This window comes from Saccopteryx leptura, chromosome 3, assembly GCF_036850995.1.
Source record: "Saccopteryx leptura isolate mSacLep1 chromosome 3, mSacLep1_pri_phased_curated, whole genome shotgun sequence".
NCBI lineage: Eukaryota > Metazoa > Chordata > Mammalia > Chiroptera > Emballonuridae > Saccopteryx > Saccopteryx leptura.
The window spans coordinates 361,076,583-361,095,450 of record NC_089505.1 but is presented as its reverse complement, the minus strand read 5'-3'; the positions used below and the strand labels follow the sequence as shown (position 1 = coordinate 361,095,450).

The 18,868-nt window shown below is 47.1% G+C and overlaps 1 pseudogene; it reads left to right on the top strand.

Moving 5' to 3' along the window:
- Window positions 1-18,282: 18,282 nt before the first annotated feature.
- LOC136402036 (U6 spliceosomal RNA) lies at window positions 18,283-18,383 on the top strand (annotated as a pseudogene).
- The last annotated feature ends 485 nt before the right edge of the window (window positions 18,384-18,868 follow it).

Genomic DNA, 18,868 nt, shown 5'->3' with positions numbered 1-18,868 from the left:
GTAACGGCTTTTAAGCTAAACTTCCAGGAAAGACTCCCAGCCACACTGGACCCAGCCAGAGAGAGGCTGACCCATCACCATTGGCACGTGGAGAACCAGGAGCTGTTGCCCAAGCTGAGGACCCCAGAACGGGGTTCTGTGGCAGTCTGTGTCCGCATTATGGATTCCCTCCACCCTACTTCCTTCTCTGTGACTCTATCTCACTGTCCCCAGAATGTCCTCCAGGGCCCATCTGATGAACGGAGCCTGTGCTGTCTCCTGCAACAAGGAAAGTGAATTCTACTTTGGGGAGGAGAGACTTACACTAGGTGACCACTGGAATGTGGAGCTGAATGACAGATGTCAAGCACATTGTAGAACTCAGATTGAAGCCCAGGTCTAACCAACTCTAGAGTCCACGTTCTTAACCATATTAGTCCATATGGCAATCTCGTGCCCTTGCCACAGAGGACCCAGGGATCGCCAGTGTGAGGGTTCCTGGGTCTGTGACACCATACACGCTCTGTTCAGGAACCTTACACCCACAGTTACTGCCGGACCCACGTTCACCATCCAGCTGAGCGTGTCGGCCGCCAGCGCCAGTTGCATTTCACCCTGAAGAACTGCAGTGCGCACGGGCGGTGGCGTGCTTTCGGCTCTGTGGGGTCCAATCTGACTCGAGACTCTAGGGCAGGGATCCCCAAACTTTTTACACAGGGGGCCAGTTCACTGTCCCTCAGACCGTTGGAGGGCCGGACTATAAAAAAAACTATGAACAAATCCCTATGCACACTGCACATATCTTATTTTAAAGTAAAAAAACAAAACGGGAACAAATACAATATTTAAAATAAAGAACAAGTAAATTTAAATCAACAAACTGACCAATATTTCAATGGGAACTATGCTCCTCTCACTGACCACCAATGAAAGAGGTGCCCTTCCAGAAGTGCGGTGGGGGCCGGATAAATGGCCTCAGGGGGTCGCATGTGGCCCGCGGGCCGTAGTTTGGGGACCCCTGCTCTAGGGCTTGCCGGCTCTGGGCTCAGGCCTGTCTGCATTCAGACTCAGAGCTCCAGGAGGGATGAACCTGCGTCTTCTTCACACTGGCTTCCCTGCTCCTAGGACTGGACCGGGCCCATGCTAGGTGCTCTGACAATACTGGCTGAAGAAGAGGCACAGAGGAATGGATGGGTGGTGAGGAGCTGTCTTGATTCTCAGTTGGCCCCCAAGGAGGAACATGTGTAGTCAAGGTGGGGGACGGGTTGGGAGAGAGAGCAAAGCAGCAGGCCAAGAACATCACAGAAGGCAACGGTGTTCTCCAGAGGAAGCCAGATGCTCGCGCTGACACAGCCACTGCATGCGGTACTGTGGCCCCCTTCTCTCCCCAACAGCCACTTCCCACTCCACGGTAATGGACAAGCCCCTGCCACAGCCGAGCCGCACTGCACAGAAGCCCAAACCCTCCCTCCTCATCAGGAGACACTGACACTCCCGGCTCAACCAGTCCGCCCATCAGGAGAGCACTCATGCTCCAGGGAAGTCCTCAGTCCTCCCTCCCCATATATGTGACCCTAACGGCAAGCCTTGGGCTTTCTCCGCCAAAGCACTGTCTCCCCTGGGCTACCCTGTCCCAGGTCAGGGAAAGGGCCACTCCCTTTGCTCACACCGCACTTGAACCCACCTCACGCTCACGGCAGGTCCCATCCCCCTCCACAAAGCCAGTCACGTTCAACTAGAAGTGCCACCGTCCCTCACTGCAGCGACTTCACACGCCCAGCAGACCCGGTCCTCCCTGCCCCCAGTCTCCACACTGCAGAGCAAGTGCCAGCCTCTCCCGCCTGTCCCCTGGCAATCCATAAAGCCCAGTCCTCCATTCCCACGGTGACGTCACACCCACAGTCATTCCCAGCCCTCTCTCCCCACGAACAGTTCACACCCCACCCATGCTCAGTAAACACTACCCTCCCTCCGCCACGGTCATACTACATTCTCCCACGAAGCCTGGTCCTCTCTCCCCACAACAATGTCACATGTCACAGAACCACGGATAAGCCCCCTACCCCATCCTCCTGTCAGTCCTGCCTGTGCCCAGTGCACTTCATCCTCCCACCACACAACTGGTTCGTGTTCTGTGTTAGGTGTCACACCCCCTTCCTACGCACACATACTCTCACACTCCACCCAGATGCCATCTCTCTCCTACAGCTGTCTCACATTCCACCCTCACCCCCAGTCCTCCCTGTCCACAGAGCCACATTCCTGAGTCACAAGGCCATGTGTCCTCACACCCCTTCACAATCCACAATAAACCGTATGTCTCTTCCCTCCAACATCTTACACTCCACAGAAACTCCTGAAACAGAGCCACGCTCCACAAAACACCAGCTTCCCACTCCAACGCCCCTGCACACCCCACGCTATTCCCATTCCTTCTGCCCAACAACCACGCTCTTCCCCGGTCCTCCCGCCCAACTACCACGCTCCTCCCCGGTCCTCCCGCCCAACAACCACGCTACTCCTCCGTCCTCCCGCCCAGCAACCACGCTACTCCTCCGTCCTCCCGCCCAACAACCATGCTACTCTCTGGTCCTTCCGCACAACAACCATACTACTCCCCGTCCTCCCGCCCAACAACCACGCTACTCCCCGGTCCTCCTGCCCAACAACCACGCTACTCCCCGGTCCTCCTGCCCAACAACCATGCTACTCCTCCGTCCTCCCGCCCAACAACCACGCTACTCCCCGGTCCTCCCGCCCCACAACCACGCTACTCCCCGGTCCTCCCGCCCAACAACCACGCTACTCCTCCGTCCTCCCGCCCAACAACCACGCTACTCCCCGGTCCTCCCGCACAACAACCACGCTACTCCCCGGTCCTCCTGCCCAACAACCACGCTACTCCCCGGTCCTCCTGCCCAACAACCACGCTACTCCCCGGTCCTCCTGCCCAACAACCACGCTACTCCCCGGTCCTCCTGCCCAACAACCACGCTACTCCCCGTCCTCCTGCCCAACAACCACACCACACTGCGCAATCACCCCCAGCCCACTCCCTCCGGCCCCTCCGCAGCCACAGCCATTCCAGTCCTCCCTCCCATAACCAGTTCCCATTCCGTGCCAAACCTCCCTTCTCCCTGCACATGACCACCTCACACTCCACGTGAACATCAGTCCTTGCACGTGCACACTCATTCACACCCACAGCGACCCACAACCTTTCCTCTCTACGAACACCGCACGTCCTCTCCGCCAACCGCCCTTCCACACTCTACAGTAAGTCCCCTTCCTCGGCTCCCACAGTCCCTGAAACCCCCACCACAGACCTCAGCCCTCCCACCCACACAGCCACTCACACCCCTCCCGGCCCTTCACAGGGCATGGTGAGCCGGGGCCCTCCCCCTGTCAATCACTTCACACTCCACAATGAGCCCCTCCCCCTCAATCTCCATAAGCTTTCCAAAGGATTTTAGTAAGAATCAGAATAATATTGTATAATCGAATCCTTGAAAGATTTTAATAAAATTCTATAATCCCACGGACCTATTTTTAGAGTGAAAAAAAGTCCTAGTTTCTGCTTTGCCACACTATTTATACCAGTGAATATTGGAAGTGTGCACTTAAAAATAAAGCCCAAATAATGTATTACAGCTATAACAAATGCACTTTGTAAACATGGAAACTGTTGGTGCCCTACTCAGAGAAGAAAATGATGAGTTCAGAACTGATAATGCCCACACTGATTATAACTCCTCAAGATGTCACATGTGCTGGTGGTCAAGGGGAGAGAAGGGACCCAGGCGAGTGGAAGTGTTATGGATGAGTTTGTATACATTTGTACATAGTGCTGCAGCATGGCTTGTGTAACACAAAACAGATACTACTGAGAAAGGCCAGTGGGCTCCTGCTGTTCTCCTCGGTTTCTTGTTCGTTCCTTCTTTCATTTGGTACTTTGGGCTTGTCGGTTATGTTAAGTGATATGCATTACCTGCCTGATTCTTCCAAGCAAGACTGTCAGGTAGGTCCCAGTAGAGGCTTTGAAAGGTTAAATAAGCTCTCTGACCCAAGTCCTATGGAAACTAAGTGGTGACTTCAAGATGTCTGTACAAAACTCATGCCCTTTTCATTCCACCCAATTCTGATGTGTTCATTTGTGGATAGACAGAGTTGATGAAGGGCAGACGCCCGCCACTCTCTCTGGCCCTGGGCAGAAGGAACCTGACTCCTGGGGTCTGGGCATTTTCCCATCTAGGAAGCCAATGACTTTGTCCGTCTTATTCACCACGGTCGCCCTCGGACTTGGCATTGAAGGGACCCAATAAATATTTTTTGATATATAATCATCTCTCTCTTTGGCTTTGGAATGAAATCCCTTTTCCTACATACACACCTTCTTCTCAAACTCCATTCTCTTTGTTTGGCTCCCTGGACAATAGTCTGGGAAATACCTGGGACAGGTGGAGAGGTACTTTTGGACGAAGTAAAGTAATAGCTGTATAAGTATCTTGAAAACTCTGAAGCACCATTGAAAAATGTAACTTTTTAATACAGGATGTCATTTCTTTCAAACCAAATAAAGTATTTATGAAAAAAGTAGAGCTGATTATCTCTCCAGAATAATTTGTTCTGTCAACTAATTTAGTGAGTGCCTATTTTTCATATTAATAAATTTCAGATGCTGTTTTATTCAACCTAATACTTTTAAATGTAGAAATGTAGTTTGTACTGTACTAGTATCCTGTGAGAAGGGTATTAGTAGTAACTTTTCCAAACAGTAAGTGACGGAAGTCCACTGCAGACGCATTCTGGAAAGAAATAGGAAAGTAATGGGTTCGTATAATTGCCCATGAAAGTTTTACTGGATTAGGCACAGCCAAGCTCAGAAACCAAGTCGGGTTTTCAGAACCTGGTTCTCTCTTTCTCTCTCTCTCTCTCTCCAGCAAACAGATGAACAGTGGAGCTCAAAATGACCATTGGTAAAGTTAAATAGGTTTTATATCTTCTGTTTAAGGGTATGACCCATTCTAGAAATAGCTTTTTAATGGTAAAATTGTTTTAGTTTTTAGATTAAAATTTTAATTTTAAATGAAAACTTTACAATAAAATTTAAAATGCAATGATATTATTCCCCAGTGACGTTGTTTGTATAAGTCATCCACAGTGGGAGCTTTGATACAGTTCTGAGTATTGGGTGGCTCCGACAACACTCAGGACAGTACTGTATTCGAGCCTTCCATTGTCATGGGTAACACACAGGGTTTACTTCCATAAAAATAACCTGGTTTTCATAACCTTAAAGGACTCCCATAATCGGTTCAAATAAAGTAATGCAAAAATTCAAGTGACTGGAGTTGAACTTCATAACTTCATTTGCACAGAAGAACCAAGGAGACAACTTGAATCTCTGAGCGAACACACTGCCCGTTGGGCCTCATGCAGACCCCGTACCGAGCCACCAACAAGAGTGACACCAATCCGGGTGGGGGAAGGGCAGGAGCAGCTCTTAATATTTTAAAAAGCCTAAAAATACACCCCCACACTCATTTGTGTTATTACTTATGAACCGACTAAAATGTTAAATAAACTGTGCTTCAAGCTGCAGTTACTGTCCGATTCCTGTGGATCAGAAGTTTTGATTAGTAATTTGATTACCTTCAATCAATAAAAAACCGGGAAGTGACTTAAGTGCTAATTGAAAACTATCATCATTTAATTTTGGATCAAATCCTTTCAAAACTTTGGATCCGTGGGGCCAAAGCAACAAAAGAGATATTCCTTGTGGTAAAAAAAAAAAGATGTGCGACTGCCGCCATTTGCGTCCACACGCAAGTCTGAAGAGGAGGCCCACCAGAGCTTCCCAAAGCTCCCGGTTGGGCGGGTCCAGTCCTCATCCATCCTTCCATATGCACAGCGAAGGGTGTCCCCTCCCTGGTTTCATTTCCCCAGTACCTATTTATTGAATAGCATGGCATTAACATCTGATTTCCCCAATTTTCCCAGATAGCATTTATTTCAACTAAGCCATCGCTGGTGCTTCCATTTTTCATTTTTCCTTCCCATCCCCCCACCCCCGGAGTTTGACTAACACTGAATACTGTGTTAGAATTAGTCATTCGCCGACCTGCCAGGCAGCAGCCTCATAATCAGAGCCTTGTCCCAGAGCATGGCTGCCGCAGAGACTGGAACGGAAATGGAAATACATGAAGTGTTATATTCCTCATCCTGAAACACCAGAGATCGGCCTCGAGCTGAGAAATGTGAACTTGGGGAAGGAGGTTCCAAGTCCACAAAGGTGCTGCAATTAGTGCGCCAGGCTGGAGCTGGGTCTGAGGGGCGGCGTGGTGTGACCTTGGTGACGCACCCCAGAGGGGACTCCTAGTGGCTGTGGAGGGGACACTAGGAGGGGACACTGGGGATGGAAGGCGGGAGCTGAGGTACCTGATGGCGATGTTCCAAAGCATGAGCGGAAGGGAAGGGCGATGTCTGAACTGATAAACCCTGGGTGTTTGTCGGCATCTGACTGGAAAGCCATGTAAATTAATGGAAAATTCCTGGCAAAATACCTTGACTTGTAGCAACTTCTCTGCCATACTTGAGTGATAATCTAGAAGTAAGGTTTGCCCACACCCTATTCATGTTAAGACTTCAGGCCGTTGTTCCTCTGGCCGTAGGGGAGCTCATGTTTGTGAACGGAAGGGAAGCTTCAGGTGTGACATTCAATTAGACACCCCGGAGGGAACCGGGGCCATCTGCAAGCGGCCTCGCAACCCTTGCACGCAGAACTCACGGCTTCATTTCAGGTCAAGCCGTTCCTGTTGGCAGGTTCACCAAGAGCTCCAGAAGCATCGTACTGGTATCAGTGCTGACGCAGTCAGCAAGCCGTGACCCTGGGCAGCCTGCGTGCCGCCATTGTGCTGGGCATTCCTGTGCTAGTTCAGAAAGACATTCGCTTACTCAGGGAGTGCTCAGTGGGAGCCTGCTACGTGCCAGGGACTGTGCAACCCCTTACAGTTAGGACAGCGAGCAAAGCTCCAGGTCCTGTCCTCAAAAGGACCCAGGTGGGGTGCACAGGCATCGCTATGTGACAGAATTACACCACAGTGAGGTGACTCGGCCCACGAGCTCCTCATCCAGCCTCAGGGGACAAAACGGGGAGATTTCCAGGGGAGACAGCACTTCTGAAATCATCATGGAGATGTAAAGGTTGTCCGGGTTGAGAAGCAGGGAGGCAGGAGGAGGGAGGATGTGCGTAGATGAGAAACCTGGAACGTGGCAGGGTTTGTGCGGTGCTGCTGGAAGGGAGGGAACAGAGTGGCCAGGACGTTCAAGCTTGTTATTCCAGTTGGAGGGGCTTGGGTCCCGCTGAGGGCCAAAAGCAACTAAGAAAGTTATAGTCTCATTGGGGAAGCAAATAATCTGACACATATAATAAGCAGTTGTATATCATATATATTAAATAAAATCAGGTTATGATATATATATAAAGAAATGCAAGAGATATAATTATAGAAATAAACAAGATTATAATACTGAAAGAAAGAATAAGGTGCAATATTAAAAGGAAGAGGTGAGGAAAGAAAACACTCAATAAACCCCAATGTGGGGCTGTGTTCATGAAAGCAGAGTGTGGGCATATGGATGTCGTGGGTTTGATTCCCAATCAGGGCACACAGGAGAAGTGACCATCTGCTTCACCCCCATCCTTCTCCCCCCTTTCTCCCTCTTCCCCTCCCACAGCCAGTGGATTGATTAGTTTAATCGTGGCCCCAGGCGCTGAGGATAGCTCAGCTGGTCTAAGTACGTCAGCCCCAGGCACTAAAAATAGCTCAATATTTGAGCATCGGCCCTAGACAGAATTGCCAGGATCCCAGTTGGGGCACATGCGGGAGTCTTTCTTACTATCTCCCCTCCTCTCACCTAAAAAACCAAAACCAAAACAAAACAAAAAATTAAAGCAGAGTGCACAAATTGAGGGAGATGATAGGAGCATTCAGAGTGTGGGGATGGCACTGGGACCCCCATAAGGGAGGAATGTTGACAGTGTGTGCATATAAAATCAAATCTGTGTTGGCCTCCTGGAGGATAAGATTAGCTGGAGGAGAGCCCGGCTGTCTCAGCTGAGGATATCCTAGTCTAGCTAATTGCCGACTGACACCGAACGCGTGAGTGAGTCCAAACAAGATTGGCAGTGAAGTCCACCCAGCCCATGGCTACCGGCAGCTGCATGAGTGAACCCAGCTGAGGCCAGAAAAACTTCCCTGCTGACCCCTAGACTTGTGAGCAATATAAATGCTTACTGTTCTAAACACTGCCTTTTGAAGTGGTTTGTTATGCAGTAATTATTAACTAATAGATCACTGGAGTCAGGGAGGCCTACATCTCACTGTTGTGTGAACCTAAAACGTTGACATTATACGCACTTCTATATTTCTTGGGAGGATCCAGTGTAATCATTTTCATAGTGCCCAGCACATGATTAACACGTAACATACTCTGTCTGTTATTAGCATGTTTATGAGTGAGCTGGAGAAAAGTCCCAGTGGGGAAATGAAGACATCACTTGAGAATAAATTCCACAGGACATGCATTTTTTCACCCTTTTTTTTTTTTTTTAGATTGATATGTTTATTTTGAGAGAAATCATTTCCTTTATACTTCTGTATACTGGGCACGTGTCCAAATGAACACAAAGAACTTTAGATGACAACACCCTCTCCCCTGCTCCTTTGTGGCAACTGCGTAAGTCCTTTGTTTTATAGGTTTGCTCGGGAAGCCTTTTTCTCTGCCTGGGTGATGGTGGGTGGCAAGATTTAAAACGAGTCAGAACCAAGGATATGCATGTTCTTATAACCCGGAGACCTCCCTAAGCTGACAAAGGGCAAAGCAGCGTAAGACGGTCTTTTATACAAAATACGTGGCCAGACAAGAGGAGGCTGGATGTCAGACTTTACAACAAACCCTAGACAAAAACTTCTCCCTCGAGGACTCCATGTATTATCTCTGTAATAGGTTTCAAAATACAGAGCACGAATTCAAAGTTTCTTTTTTCTGTAAGAATGAAGGAGTTGCAAGTAAAACAAACAGTAATTCAACTCGACATGAGAAGGAACAGCGAGGTCTGAATGTGGGCCCTTCCCAAAGACCGAGTCCCAGGTCGTGCGCTCTGTTCTCTCTGCCCTCCTGCAATGCCGTGTTTTTGTGACTTGCAACCCTTTCCTTCTCTAGCTCTGAGAGACTGAGCCAGGAACAGGCTATGTCAGCTGTGTGTGTACATTTGTGCGGATACAGTACAATTTCCAATACAATTTCGGAGTCCTTGTCAAACTTCGTTCGAAGTGGACTGCATAACTCAGGGATGAAAACGGTTACAACTGGAGATCAACGTACTGTAGCTCATGGGAGAGATACGAAGACTTTAAATTTGCTTAAATGTTCTACTCTTAATTTCGTTCCCCTGTGTGCTACTTTCGTTTTACCAGCATCACAGATAGCCCCCACGTGGAACAGCTGAACGCAACCCACGTTTCCTTCTGGTTCTTACACTGGAAATCTGGGTGACTGGGCGGAGCCTTCCGATTAGGACGTTGCCAGCCAACATCAGCCACCCCGAGCTCGGTTCTCAAAACTCCGCGGAGGAATCCACTTCCAGGATCTTTTACATTCTTGGCAGCACACCCACTTCCTTCCTCCAGTTTCCTCGCGCACCCACCCATATCCCATCTTCAAAGCCAGCTGCAGTCTGTGTGCGAAGTCCCTCTCAGGTTTCAGCTGCCCCGCCCCCCGCCACCCCTTCTCTCTGCCTTTCTTTTCTGCGTGGAGGGCTCCTGTAATATGTGTGGTCCCCAAGATAACTGAGAACAGTCTGCCCATTTTAAGTTCAGCTGATTAGTAACCTCGATTTTAACTGCAAAATCCCTGTACCAAGTCACCTAAGGTACGTAACCACCTGGCTTATGTTACACTCTCAGTTGGAGATTTGTGTAGTATTATGAGACCAGTAAGTTTGTGGCAACAGAAAATGATACTTTAAAACCATAAATAGCATCTATAATATAGATATAATATATCTATATAGTAATATATATAGTAATATATAATAATATATTATAATATATAATAATATATATATATATCACATAGATATCATATTGAGATAAAATAGATACAAGGGCTAAATACTATCATAGTTTAGCCCTTATGATGGTTTCTTTTTTTTTTTTTTTGACTTGTTTTTATTTTTTTTAATTTATTTTATTTTTATTTTTTGTATTTTTCTGAAGCTGGAAATGGGGAGAGACAGTCAGACAGACTCCCGCATGCGCCCGACTGGGATCCACCTGGCACGCCCACCAGGGACGACGCTCTGCCCCTCCGGGGCGTCACTCTGTCGCGACCAGAGCCACTCTAGCGCCTGGGGCAGAGGCCAAGGAGCCATTCCCAGCGCCCGGGCCATCCTTGCTCCAATAGAGCCTTGGCTGCGGGAGGGGAAGAGAGAGACAGAGAGGAAGGAGGGGGTGGGGGTGGAGAAGCAAATGGGCGCCTCTCCTATGTGCCCTGGCCTGGAATCGAACCCGGGTCCCCCGCACGCCAGGCCGACGCTCTACCGCTGAGCCAACCAGCCAGGGCCATGATGGTTTCTTATATGGAAAAAAAAAACCAAGGGGCACTATGTCCTTCAAAAGTTTAGTTGTTTTAGTATGCTCTTTTAATGATACAGTTTACAAATATAAGCTTAGAAGAGCATGCAAAATAAAGCATTGTATTTTTAGCAACACCAGGGTGAAGAAAGATATCTTCACCCTGTCAGTCTTGGGACATAAAAGTTCTTGTGGCAATAAAGTGTTTGGATATACATCAGAGGGATGGACTGGCAACACTTTCCAGCGCTGAGCCCCGGAGACTGGTAAACAGCCTCCCCTGTCAGACCCGCTGGGTTTGCTCCTGCACATGGGACCCCAAAAGAGAAGAGGAACTGCTGTTGAGTGTTGTTCTCCCAAAATTTTAGCTGCTGTTCTGTGAAGTTGATTCAATTTAAGGGCTATCCAGGGGCATTTGGTATGAGCAAGACTTTTGTCCCTGAGCCTCAATTTGAAACTATAGGGAATGAAGCAGGTTATCAAAGAGATAGGCTGCACCCCTCTATTCACTGCAGCACTATTTACAATAGCCAAGACATGGAGACAACCTAAGCATTTGTCAATGGAGGGATGGATAAAGGTGATGTGAGATGGATGATGGAATATTAGGAAGTCACAAGAAAGGAGGAAGTTCTGCCATTTGTGACATCATGGATGGACCTTGAAAACATTATGCTAAGTGAGATAAACCAGACAGAGAAAGACAAATACTGTATGATATCACTTATATGTGGAATGTAAAAAAGCCAAAATTGTAAAAACAGAAAGTAAAATGCTGGTTACTAGGGGCAGGGAGGTGGTGAAATAGAAGTGTTTAAAGGTACCGCAACTTGTAAACAAATAGGTCCTGAAGATCTAACAAACAGTATGGTGAGTGTAGACAACAATATTGTATTATGCTCATGCAACTTGCTAAAAGTCTAGATCTTAATTATTCTAGTCACAAAAAATAAAAAAACAAACTTATATAATGTGATAGAGGTGTTATTGCCACAATGGTAATCACATTACAATATGTAAGTGTGTCAAAACCACATCTTTGTGCATTTTTAACTTATGTAATATGTCAAACAGATTTCAATTAAAAAAGAAAAAAAACAGTGGGTTTTTCAATCCAATCACTCATTTTATTCTTGAATCTCCCCAAATGCCTTCTTACATTCATGATCGAATGCTTCTATGGCTGAACATTTCACTTCCTCAGGAGACAGCCTGTTTCATTATTTCTGACTTGTAAGACAAGGGTTCAAGTGTGCTTGGGTTATTTGGAATGCTATCCTAGTCAGTATAATAGGGACACGGAGAATTGATGTGAGGGATTGACAGGGAAATGAATATAGGCTGTATTTTTAATTAATTATTCTGTCAGATAACTGGAGATTCATCTTGTCTACTAAGGACCTCTAAAACACAAATTTGAACATGCACATCACAATTGCCTATCTGAGGGATGAAGTTGCTGGGGTATTTCCCACCAGAATGCACAATTACTGGTTGTATCATGCCCACACACATGGCAGACCAGAACTGCGGAACACTCTTCAGCCCTGTAGTGAAGGAGGCCAGCCCCGGAAGTCGGTTGGAATGTTGTACCCAGACATCATAAGAACCAAGGTGATATGGATAGGGCTTCAACAAGGTATGCTGCAAGGTGTCAAGTCTGTTCCTCATTGCAAAAGGCATCGGCCGTTTTGCCTTTCCAGGATCCCTCCCTCTCGCGCTGTGAACCTTTCCCGGGGAGATTCTCCCTTCCTTTCCTCTGTAGCTCAGTCCATCTGATTTGGGAGGTACTGATTCTAAACACCTCCTGGCTGATCCCTAGCTTCAGATTGAACACATTACCCAGTCCCGGCCAATAATTGCAAACCATCTTATATTCCTAGTGACTGGTTTGGAGGTGATATGTGTCAAAGCCAGCTTATTCAGGGCTAATCCTGGGATTTTTCTAGAGTGATTAGTACAGAAAAAATGTCCTATCTCCTGGGGTCGCTAAACTGATAGCTTGTGAGCCTAGATGTTCTTGTGGCCATCTTTGTCTAACCCTGGGCATGAAGCCAGCAGAAGAGAACACATTCCTGCCCGTATTGTTTAAGCACCTATAACCTGCTGCATGTGACTGTCCCTGGAGTTTCAAGTTTGACCACTTTGAGTGGGGTCCTAGCCAATACACTTATGTTAAGTCTCTATCTGTCCACCTTGGAATCCCTTCTCATCTGTCCTAGGACCACTCAGTAGGGACATACAGATCAATCCTCCTGTGTCTTTCAAATGCTAGCCCATCACAGAGAAAGAGAATCATGTGGTGTAGGCAGTATGGGTATCTGCACTGATTACAAACGTGAAACTTGGCTCCAGTTGTGTAGCCTAGAGTAAGACATGTAAACATGGTAAGCCTTATTGTTTCTCATCTATAGAGCGGAAGGGGCGGTGCTTACTGTGTAGCGGTTTTAAGAGACAAACCTTGGAAGTTGCTTAGCAATATGGTTTCTGATAGTGAATGTCCAATGCATTTGGTGACATCTGAAGGAAAAAAATGCAGAATTGAAAACAATAGTGTTTTTTTAAGGTTGATTTAATGACAGGCATTTGGCATGGAGAAAGAACTTAAAGGTAATTACAATTATATCTCATACTAAGCCTTCTCTGCTTTCAGATGTAACTCTCTGCCGTTTCTAGGCTTACGCTGTAAATATTTTTCTCATATAATCTCACTCAGGCTGTGACAATGAGGTGAGATACTTGAGTCTGCGAGTGTCAGTCAGAACTAACAGGGAGGTGCGACAGCTCAGTGGGCATCTGGCCTGAGTTTGCATCCTTAGTCCCGTAACTCACTACTCTTATTTGAGTATAGTCCAGATTAAAATAATATCAACTTAAATATCTTGCCTGATGTGCACAGCGATGACTCACTTCCCCGAGAAGGTCGTCCTTCTCTCAAAGCAGAGCTTGCCGCTGCTACACCATCTCAAGGGTGGGACTCGTCTGACTTTGTGGAGATGCTGGTTCCCATGGGCACTGCTCCCCTAACCATAGGGCACACTAGAGATTCTTGCCCAATGCCGTGGTGGTCGAGTTCCATGCAAAACAGAGGCTTAGGGGATCTAGGGGACCCGGACCAAGTCACAGCATGAAGCCACACAGCGATGACACAGAGGGGCCGATGCCCCACCCCAAAGCAATGGGTGGGATGCTTTTCCAATAGTTTGCTCTGTGGCTCTTCCTAGACCAGCGAGTACGCTCTTAGACGAGCATCCTCCCTGAACCATGCATCCTGTTCTTAAAAGGTTGCTTGAATTCTTACTCTGATTAGTAATTTGTCAGCGGCGATTTCCTCCTGTCTAATCTGTGGCTGAGCTTCCGGAGGAACGGGCTCTGGGATGGAGACCGGCGTGCAGGAAGTTTATCGGGGAGTGTTTTCAGGAACAACATTTGCAAGACATTACGGGAAGCAGGACTGGGCAGAGGGAGAAACGGATCCTTATGCTGGTGAGGCTGAAGCCTCAGCCCGTCCCACGGGGGCCTCCGGACCTAGGACAGCCCAGCAGATTGTTCCTAAGCACAGAGGTCTTGCCTCTGTGCCTCCACAGCAACCAGTTACTGAATTAGGCTGGCCCCTGGGAGGGGGTCTAAAACATCTATCAAGAGGGCATGCCTGACCAGGCGGTGGCGCAGTGGATAGAGTGTCAGACTGGGATGCGGAAGACCCAGGTTCGATACCCCGAGGTCGCCAGCTTGAGCGTGGGCTCATCTGGTTTGAACAAAAATTCACCAGCTTGGACCCAAGGTCACTGGCTCCAGCAAGGGGTTGCTTGGTCTGCTGAAGGCCCGCAGTCAAGGCACACATGAGAAAGCAATCAATGAACAACTAAGGTGTCACAATGCACAACGAAAAAACTAATGATTGATGCTTCTCATCTCTCCATTCCTGTCTGTCTGTCCCTATCTATCCCTCACTCTGACTCTCTCTCTGTCTCTGTAAAAAAAAAAAAAATAAAATAAATAAAAATAATTAATTAAAAAATTAAAAAAAAAAAAAAAGAGGGCAAAGACAGTTCGCATCAGCCACCTCCATTCCCAGCCGCGGGGGGAATGCGTGCCACCCCGTAGCACCCACGGGTCCCTGTTCCAGGAAGTGTGAAAGTGCATTTGGACTTGGCTGGATTCAAACTAAAAACAAAATCTGAAAACACGACAGCAAGGCTCTCCCTTAGAAATAAGGGCAGCAGCGTGATGACAACCGGCTTGCGACGTGGTGGCAGACACACCTGGGATGCCATCCTGAACGCTGCTCTCGGTGTGAACGTCCTACAACCCCACTCATGCTATAGCTTCTCCCAGCGGCAGCTTTTTTACTTATAAAATGGCGATGTTGGGAATAATATCAGCTGCGTGGCATATCTGGGACAACGTGATGCGAAGACGTTTTTGAAGTGCTGAGGTGCCTTGCATCTCGAAAGAACTTAACAACTAACGAGCAGTTTTCTTTCACCTCAAAGAGACTGAATGGTTTGTCTGCATGTCATGCTGTATGCCAACGTTTTGGAGAAGAATGTGTCAGAATGTTGGGAGAGTTCGCAGCCGGTTGAAGGCAAAGGAACACAGGCCACAAATGAGGAGACAAAGGCTGGGACGGAAGAAAACACAGACTTCCCTGAAAGTGCGAACCAGGAACCCACAGAACAGTCCGAAGAATCAGGGAGGGCTTCCTGGAAGAGGAAAAATCTGACGGACCTGTGTTCTGAATCATAAAGAGGGGTGAGAGTGGGGGTGGAGTAGTGAGGATGAGAATTCGGGGGCCGAGGGGGTGGTTCTCAGGTCCAAAAGCATGGAGGCAACTGAGACAAGGGCGCATTTGGACATCTGTCGGTGTCATAGAACACGTGGGGCATAATCTGGGGTGGATGGGGGACAACAGAAGAGAAGGCTTCATTTCCGTATGTTTGGTAATGGCAGCTCTGGATTCATCACTGTGGGTTGGAGGCCTCCTGTTTCCAATTCACTAAAAGGCACTGAAGGAGAGAGGTCGCTGGAAGGGTTCATGGCCTTGTTTAAATGAGGTCTACCTGGGGCTGAAAACCAGTGGGCATGCTCCCACCTGCTCCCCCTGGGAACAGCCATGGAGCTCAGGTTTAAAGGTCCAGCTGGTTTAGACCCATTTTGATAAGTGGCCCGTATTTCCTTTGGGTGATGGGAGAAGTTAGTCTCCTAAACCCTATGATCAGCTGGAACCAAGAGTGTGCTAAGTTCACCGCAAGCTCAGAGCGCTCACCATGCCCAGAGCAGGAGCTGTGTGAGGTGAGGCAGGTCTATCCTGAAAGGCCATTCTCTGAGGTGGGGCTCCGTCCCCCACTCACCCCGCTCAGGCGATTGGCTGGGGAGCAAAGCGCCCCATGGCCTGTCTGTGCCATGATTTCCACTGTAAACTTTGTTTTTATTCCCTGTGAAAGAGTACTTTATTCTCTGAACCTATGAAAGTTTTTTTTTTTAAAAAAAGTCCATTTTCACATGAAATTTTTCAAGTTTGGACTCAGCCCAAGTAGGATTTAAAAAAAAAAAAAATTGGCAAGTGAAAGTAAAATATTCCAGGAGGCTTTTAGAAATGCGGCATGTTAACCAAAAAGCAATTAAAACTTTAGAGTGCCTGGCTTGAACTTTCAACGAGGGCGGTGGGTTTACCGAGACACATCTCTCCTGGGCTACTTCCGCACTTCATAAAACATCATACTGCTACTCCAGGCTTACGCGGGACGTTATGATTTCAAAGCTCCTTTAATTATTAACTCTTATTTTTATCATGTTATTCCTGGGAGGTAAGCAAGGCCAAGGGATGATAAACCAGGGGCAGAGACAGATAAAGCGACTTGCCTAATGTTGACTATGGCGAGTATTTAGTGGGAAGAGCCTAGCCTTTGGGTACAAGACACAGCTGCGTTCATAGACTCTGCAGCTGTAGACTAGCTGAGTCCTAAAGCCTTGATTACTTAACACGCTCTGAGCCTTGACTTCCTTGTCTGTAAAATGGGGACAGGAACATTGCACAGAGTGCTGTGAGGAGCCAATGAGATGGTGGTGGGAATATTCTTTGTCAAGTATAGTGTCACGTCAACGTTAAGTGTCAGTTAATGCAGTGAAACATGTAGTTCAGGATGGAAATGAATTCAGCCATGTTTCCTGAGTCCTAGGTCAGCATTTCTACTCCCAATGGACCATATCATTATCAAACTTAAATCACCATCATTGATTAATCTGGGAACTGCCAGGTTTAAGACTTCTTCCAAGGAGGTCACAGGATCCAATTTAGATTTCTCTATTAACTTAAAAGAAGAAGGATCACTTCTTTTTCTTTTAAGGAGGTCACAGGATACAATTTAGATTTCTCTATTAACTCCCCACTCACTTTTGCTTCTCGTCAGGTGGGGTTGAACAAAATTCACGTGGAATGTACTGTTTTGTTTTTTTCTCACACTAACTCCCTCTGCTTCCTGAAGAACGGCCTCTTTTAAAATTTGAAGTCACACCGTTTAATGCTCATGAGCTGCATTACTAGTCATCAGGAGAGTGCAGCCTATAAGAAGACATTATCCAAGCCCTTGAGGACTCTGTGTTCCCAAAGACACCCAAAGCAAGGCATACTGACAAGTCTCAACATCTGCCAAATCATGTCTGGAAAAAAAAACACACAAAAAAAACGTAACAAAATGAAACCAACCAAACCCCACAAACCAAACATCTCAACAGTGACTAGCCGTGCAGAGCAAACTCTCAAGTTCCCCAGATGTGCCCTCTCAAGGAACTGAACCCTGAACACAATGAACTTCCTGTAGATAAAGGCCCGCTCTTTATCGTCACGTGCCTCTCACACACGGGTTTTAAAGAAGAAGCAACGTAACAGTGCTCTGTATGTCTCTGTTTCCCATCTCCAGTGACCGTGAAAACCGGGATGGGTCATTACGAAGTCCTGTTCCCCCGCTGCGCTCGTGTGGGGTGGCAGAGGGGCACCACTGAGCCTCCGTTCAGTGCCATCTGCTGCGACAGATTCCTCACAGAGGTTGTCTCATTCATTCTGTGAAATAGTTCCACGTGGTAGGAAGTAGCACTATCCTCATTGACAGGTAGGGAGACGGGCTGGAGGCGGGCACGTGACTTGCTCAAGGTCACGTATTTAGTAAATAGCAGAGCAACACGTTCATTTCTGAATCTGTTTCCCATTAGAGCTCTTTGCCTTTCACACAGTACAGCGCCCGAAAAACAGTGTGACCTTACAGACACAGTAAGTTTGTCATATCGCCACGCCTAAAATCATGTTTGTATAAGGTGCAGCATCCTGGACAGCAACAGACTTTATGACAGAATTCTAGAAGGGCTAATTCTTACTGAGATACCAGATCTTTGATCTCCAACATAAAACTCACATACCATCTACCCGTCAGATAGAGATGAAAGGCATGAATTGCAGCCATAAATGATATCTGTTATAAGGACTTTACATAAATTACTCTCAAAACAACCCTTTGCAGTAGGCATTGCTGTTACTTCTATCATCCTTTGCAAATTAGGAAAATGAAGCATGAAAAGTTTGCCCAAGCAGAACTGAGATTCAACCCAGGTAGTGTGGTTCCTTGACGCCTGTGGTTCTCAAACTTGACTGCAATTTAAAATACCCTGGGTGGCCGCATATCCATATACACTAACACTGGGATGACACGGAAATTAGCATGGCCCCCGCACAAAGATGCCACCCAGATTCAAGAAGTGTCCTATAGTTTAAGCCAGACACAAAAAGACAAATGTTACAGAAGTCTACTGTTTGAAATATTTAGAATAGGCAAATTCATCAAGACAGCCAACAGATTAGAGGCCACCAGGGTCTTTGGGGAAGGTAGACAGAGAGTTGTTGCTTAATAGGTAGGATTCCTGTCTGGGGTGATGAGTTTTATAAATAGATAGGCAACATTGTGAATGTAACTAAGGCCACTGAAGTGTTACACTTACCATGGTAAAGGGGCAAATTTTATGTTATATATACTTGACCACAGTGAAAAACAAAAACAAAAACCACTCACTGTTAAAGAGGGCAAAAGATTCACAGACTCATTTCGGGCAAAAAGAAATATGAATGACATAAAAATATTTGAAAAGATTCACAGCCCTCATTTGCAAGTGAAAATACCAAGACAAGACTTCTCCCCCACCAAGGCAAGAACAATAGGCGACACCGTTGTGGTCGGACAATAGGCAATAGCTAGGGTTGG